Source organism: Suncus etruscus, chromosome 1 (assembly GCF_024139225.1).
Source record: "Suncus etruscus isolate mSunEtr1 chromosome 1, mSunEtr1.pri.cur, whole genome shotgun sequence".
NCBI lineage: Eukaryota > Metazoa > Chordata > Mammalia > Eulipotyphla > Soricidae > Suncus > Suncus etruscus.
Window position 1 is genome coordinate 44,790,210 of NC_064848.1, and position 6,851 is coordinate 44,797,060.

The following is a 6,851-nucleotide window of genomic DNA, read 5'->3' on the forward strand; positions in this document are numbered from 1 at the left end:
ATGCTCGGGCCTAAGATTTGACCCAGTGTGAGGCTTCATCCACGGAGGACTCCCCTCCCTTAGAGGCAAGTCAGCCCATCCAGAAAGGGAGGAGCCAGAGGAGTGTGCTGCCTACATCATATAGACAATGAATACCACTACAACACGTAGAAAAACCCACAATACAAGTGTGACAATGGGGAAACAACGCAGGCCAGCATCAGACATAGAGAATGAAGATGACAATTCTGAGGACCAGATAATGACTGAACAACTAATCAACCTCTCAGATAAGGACTTTAGACTAGCAATATGGAAGGTGCTCAACAGACTCCAAGAAACCATGGATCGAGTTGAACAGAACACTAATAAGAACCAAGAAAATATGAAGGCAGAAATGACAAAACTCCAAACTGAAATAACATGTCAACTAACAGGACTGAAAAAGTCAGTAAACGAAGTGAATGACAAAATGGATAAGCTCTGGGACAGGGTATCAGAAGCTGAGAATAGACTTGGTGCTGTGGAAGATGAGATACATAACAATTCCATACAGCAGGAGAGATTGGACAAAAAACTTAAAGCAAATGAGCAGAGAATGGAAAAATTAGTCAAAGAATGGGAACAGATGAAAATAGAAGTCTATGATAAGATCAACAGAAACAACTTAAGAATCATTGGAGTCCCAGAGATCCAGGAAGAAAATTTCCAGGAAGAATCAATGGTCAAGAACATCATTAAAGAGAAACTTCCAGAGCTAAAGAATATATGTGATCAAATCCTGCATGCCCGAAGAGTACCAACCAAAAGAGACCCCAGAAAAACCACCCCAAGACACATCCTAGTCACAATGACAAATCCCACAGATAGAGACAGAATTCTGAAAACTGCAAGATCAAAAGGTGAAATCATGTTCAAGCAAGCTTCCCTGAGATTTACAGCAGACCTGTCACCAGAAACGCTCAATGCCAGAAAGCAGTGGTGGGATATTGTGACAAGACTGAATGAAATGAATGCTTCACCCAGAATACTATACCCAGCAAAACTTACTTTCCGGTTTGATGGAAGAATACATGGTTTCACAGACAAAAAACAGCTCAGAAACTTCACAGACACAAAACCAGTCTTAAGAGAAAAACTGAAAGACCTAATCTAAGACAAGACTACCCAAAAGGCACACCAAATTTTGAAATAAAGATGGCGTTAAATCCCAGGACAATTCTTTCTCTCAACGTCAATGGACTAAATGCACCAGTTAAGAGACACAGAGTGGCTAAATGGATCAAAAAACTCAATCCAACCTTCTGCTGCCTACAAGAAACGCACCTGAATAGTCAGAACAAACATAGACTCAAAATAAAAGGCTGGAGAAAAGTTATCCAAGCAAACAACACCCATAAAAAAGCTGGAGTGGCCATACTAATATCAGATAATGCAAACTTTATACTCAGGAAGGTTGTAAGGGACAAAGACGGACATTTTATATTAATCAAGGGGTACGTAGAGCAGGAAGAATTCACTCTCCTAAACATATATGCACCGAATGAGGGGCCAGCAAAATATTTAATACAACTGTTGACAAATCTGAAAAATAATATCAACAACAACACAATAATTGTGGGGGACCTTAACACGGCTTTGTCAACACTGGACAGGTCAACCAGACTGAAACCCAACAAGAATATACTAGACCTGAGGAGAGAAATGGAAGAAAGAGGCCTAGTGGATATATATAGGACACTCCATCCCCAGAAACCTGGATACACATTCTTCTCCAATGTACATGGGACATTCTCCAGGATAGACTACATGCTGGCACATAAAACATACCTCCATAAGATCAAGAGGATAGAAATTTTGCAGACTACCTTCGCTGACCACAAGGCTCTGAAATTATTTGTGAACTCCAAAGGGACTCAGAAGAAACACTTTAACACCTGGAAGTTAAACAGCCTCATGCTCAATAACCAGTGGGTCCGAGATGAAATCAAGGAGGAAATAAAAAGGTTCCTGGAAACAAATGACAATAAAGACACAAACTCTCAGAACTTATGGGACACAGCAAAAGCAGTACTGAGAGGAAAATTTATAGCTTTGCAAGCACACATCAGGAAGGAAGAAGGAGCTTACCTGAGTAGCTTAATGACACAGCTAATAGAACTAGAAAATGCTCAACAAAAGGACCCAAGAATAGGAAGACAGAAGGAAATAACAAAGCTGAGAGCAGAAATCAACGAAGTGGAAACTCAAAAAACAATCCGAAAGATCAACGAAAGCAGAAGTTGGTTCTTTGAAAAAATAAACAAGATTGATAGACCACTGGCAAACCTAACAAAGAAAGAGAGAGAGAGAAACTTGATAACTCGTATCAGGAATGAAAAAGGAGAGATCACTACTGATATGACAGAGATTCAAAGGGTAATCAGAAACTACTTTGAAAAACTCTACGCCACTAAAAATGAGAACCTGGAAGAAATGGATAAATTCTTGGACTCTTATAATCTTCCACGGTTGAAGGAAGAGGATGTAGCATATCTAAACACCCCCATCACCACTGATGAAATTAAAACAGTAATCAAATGTCTGCCGAAAAACAAAAGCCCAGGTCCAGATGGATTCACTAATGAATTCTATCAAACTTTCCAAGAGGAACTACTGCCAATCTTGGCAAGACTCTTTCATGAAATTGAACAAACAGAAACACTTCCAAATAGCTTTTATGAAGCCAACATCACCTTGATACCTAAACCAGACAGAGACGCTACCAAAAAAGAAAATTACAGACCAATATCACTGATGAATGCAGATGCAAAGATCCTCAACAAAATCCTGGCAAATAGGATTCAATGCCTTGTTAAGAAGATCATCCACTACGATCAAGTAGGTTTCATCCCAGGAATGCAAGGCTGGTTTAACATCCGTAAATCTATCAACATAATACACAACATCAATAACAAGAAAAATAAAAACCACATGATCATATCAATAGATGCAGAGAAAGCATTTGATAAGGTCCAACACCCATTCTTGATCAAAACTCTCAGCAAGATAGGAATGGAGGGAACCTTTCTCAATATAGTGAAGGCCATCTACCACAAGCCAGTGGCAAATATTATCCTCAATGGAGAAAAACTGAAAGCCTTCCCTCTAAATTCTGGCACAAGACAAGGCTGTCCTCTCTCACCACTCCTATTCAACATAGCACTGGAAGTACTTGCTATAGCGATTAGGCAAGAAAAGGAAATCAAGGGAATCCAGATAGGAAAGGAAGAAGTCAAGCTCTCACTGTTTGCAGATGACATGATACTCTACTTAGAAAACCCTAAAGACTCTATCAAAAAGCTTCTAGAAACAATAGACTCATATAGCAAGGTGGCAGGCTACAAAATTAACACACAAAAATCAATGGCCTTTCTATATACCAATAGTAATAAGGATGAAATGGACATTAAGAAAACAACCCCATTCACAATAGTACCACAGAAACTCAAATATCTTGGAATCAACTTGACTAAATATGTGAAGGACCTATACAAAGAAAACTATAAAACTCTGCTCCAAGAAATAAGAGAGGATACACGGAAATGGAAACACATACCCTGCTCATGGATTGGCAGGATTAACATCATCAAAATGTCAATACTCCCCAAGGCATTATACAGATTTAATGCCATCCCTCTAAAGATACCCATGACATTCTTCAAAGAAGTGGATCAGACACTTTTGAAATTCATTTGGAACAATAAACACCCTCGAATAGCTAAAGCAATCATTGGGAAAAAGAATATGGGAGGAATTACTTTTCCCAACTTTAAACTGTACTACAAAGCAACAGTTATCAAAACAGCATGGTATTGGAATAAGGATAGGTCCTCAGATCAGTGGAATAGGCTTGAATACTCAGAAAATGTTCCCCAGAGATACAACCATCTAATTTTTGATAAAGGAGCAGGAAATCCTAAATGGAGCAGGGAAAGCCTCTTCAACAAGTGGTGTTGGCACAATTGGATAGCCACTTGCAAAAAATTAAACTTAGACCCCCAGCTAACATCATGTACAAAGGTAAAATCCAAATGGATTAAAGACCTCGATATCAGCCCCAAAACCATAAGATATATAGAACAGCACATAGGCAAAACACTACAGGACATTACAGGCATCTTCAAGGAGGAAACTGCACTCTCCAAGCAAGTGAAAGCAGAGATTAACAGATGGGAATATATTAAGCTGAGAAGCTTCTGCACCTCAAAGGAAATAGTGCCCAGGATACAAGAGCCACCCACTGAGTGGGAGAAACTATTCACCCAATACCCATCAGATAAGGGGCTAATCTCCAAAATATACAAGGCACTGACAGAACTTTACAAGAAAAAAACATCTAACCCCATCAAAAAATGGGGAGAAGAAATGAACAGACACTTTGACAAAGAAGAAATACGCATGGCCAAAAGACACATGAAAAAATGTTCCACATCACTAATCATCAGGGAGATGCAAATCAAAACAACGATGAGATACCACCTCACACCCCAGAGAATGGCACACATCACAAAGAATGAGAATAAACAGTGTTGGCGGGGATGTGGAGAGAAAGGAACTCTTATCCACTGCTGGTGGGAATGCTGTCTAGTTCAACCTTTATGGAAAGCGATATGGAGATTCCTCCAAAAACTGGAAATCGAGCTCCCATACGATCCAGCTATACCACTCCTAGGAATATATCCTAGGAACACAAAAATACAATACAAAAACCCCTTCCTTACACCTATATTCATTGCAGCTCTATTTACCATAGCAAGACTCTGGAAACATCCAAGATGCCCTTCAACAGATGAATGGCTAAAGAAACTGTGGTACATATACACAATGGAATATTATGCAGCTGTCAGGAGAGATGAAGTCATGAAATTTTCCTATACATGGATGTACATGGAATCTATTATGCTGAGTGAAATAAGTCAGAGAGAGAGAGAAAAACGCAGAATGGTCTCACTCATCTATGGGTTTTAAGAAAAATAAAAGACACCCTTGTAATAATAATTTTCAGACACAAAAGAGAAAAGAGCTGGAAGTTCCAGCTCACCTCAGGAAGCTCACCACAAAGAGTGATGAGTTTAGTTAGAGAAATAACTACATTTTGAACTGTCCTAATATTGAGAATGTATGAGGGAAATGTAGAGCCTGTTTAGGGTACAGGCGGGGGTTGGGTGGGGAGGAGGGAGATTTGGGACTTGGGTGATGGGAATGTTGCACTGGTGATGGGTGGTGTTCCTTTTATGACTGAAACCCAAACACAATCATGTATGTAATCAAGGTGTTTAAATAAAAAAAAAATTAAAAAAAAAAAGAAAATGAAAATCCTAAAAGATAGAAAATTTTTGTAATTCAGTGTTGCGTCGATTAAAAAAACAAAACAAAGCCAAAAAAAAAAAAAAAAGAATCATTGGAATCCTAGAGACCCAGGAAGAAAATCTCCAGGAAGAATCAACAGTCAAGAACATCATTAAAGAGAAACTACCAGAGCTAATGAATACATGCAATCAAATCCTGCATGCCCAAAGAGTACCAAATAAAAGAGACCCCAGAGAAAACACCCCAAGACACATCCTAGTCACAATGACAAATACCACAGATAGGGACAGAATTCTGAAAGCAGCAAGATTGAAAAGAGAAATTACATTCAAGAAGACATCCTTAAGATTTACTGCAGACCTGTCACCGGAAACACTCAAGGCCAGAAGGCAGTGGTGGGACATAGTGACAAAACTCAATGAAATAAATGCTTCGCCTAGAATACTGCACTCAGCAGAACTCACTTTCAGGTTTGAAGGAAGAATACATGGTTTCACTGACAAACAACAGATCAGAAACTTTACAAACTCAAAACCATTCTTAAAAACTTAATCCAACCTTCTGCTGCCTACAAGAAACACACCTGAAGAGTCAGAACTAACATAGACTCAATATAAAAGGCTGGAGGAAAATCATCCAAGCAAACAAGACCCATAAAAAAGCTGGAGTGGCCATACTAATATCAAATGATGCAAAATTTATACTTAGGAAAGTTGCAAGGGACAAAGATGGACATTTTGTATTAATCAAGGGATACGTACAGTAGGAAGAAATCACTCTCCTAAATATATATACACCGAATGAGGGGCCAGCAAAATATTTAATAAAATTGTTCACAAATCTGAAAAATAATATCAATAACAACACAATAATTGTGGGAGACCTCAACACAGCATTGTCAACACTTGACAGGTCAACCAGACTGAAACCCAACAAGAATATACTAGATTGAAAAGAGAAATGGAAAAAGAGGCCTTGTAGGTATATACAGGACACTCCACCCGCAGAAGCCTTCTTCTTCAATGTACATGGGACATTCTCCAGGATAGACTACATGCTAGCACATAAAACATACCTCCATAATATCAAGAGGATAGAAATTTTGCAGACTAACTTCGCTGACCACAAGGCCCTGAAATTATATGTGAACTACAAAGGGACACAGAAGAAAAACTTTAATACCTGGAGGTTAAACAGCCTAATACTGAATAACCAGTGGATCCGAGATGAAATCAAAGAGGATATAAAAAACTTCCTAGAAACAAATAACAATGGAGACACAAACTATCAGAACCTATGGGACACAGCAAAAGTGGTACTGAGAAGAAAATTTATAGCTTTGCAAGCACACATCAGGAAAGAAGAAGGGGCATACCTGAATAGCTTAATGATGCAGCTCATAGAATTAGAAAGTACTCAAGGAAAGGACCCAAAAATAGGGAGACAGTAGGAAATAACAAAGCTGAGAGCAGAAATCAATGAAGTGAAAACCCAAAAAACAATCTGAAAGATCAACGAAA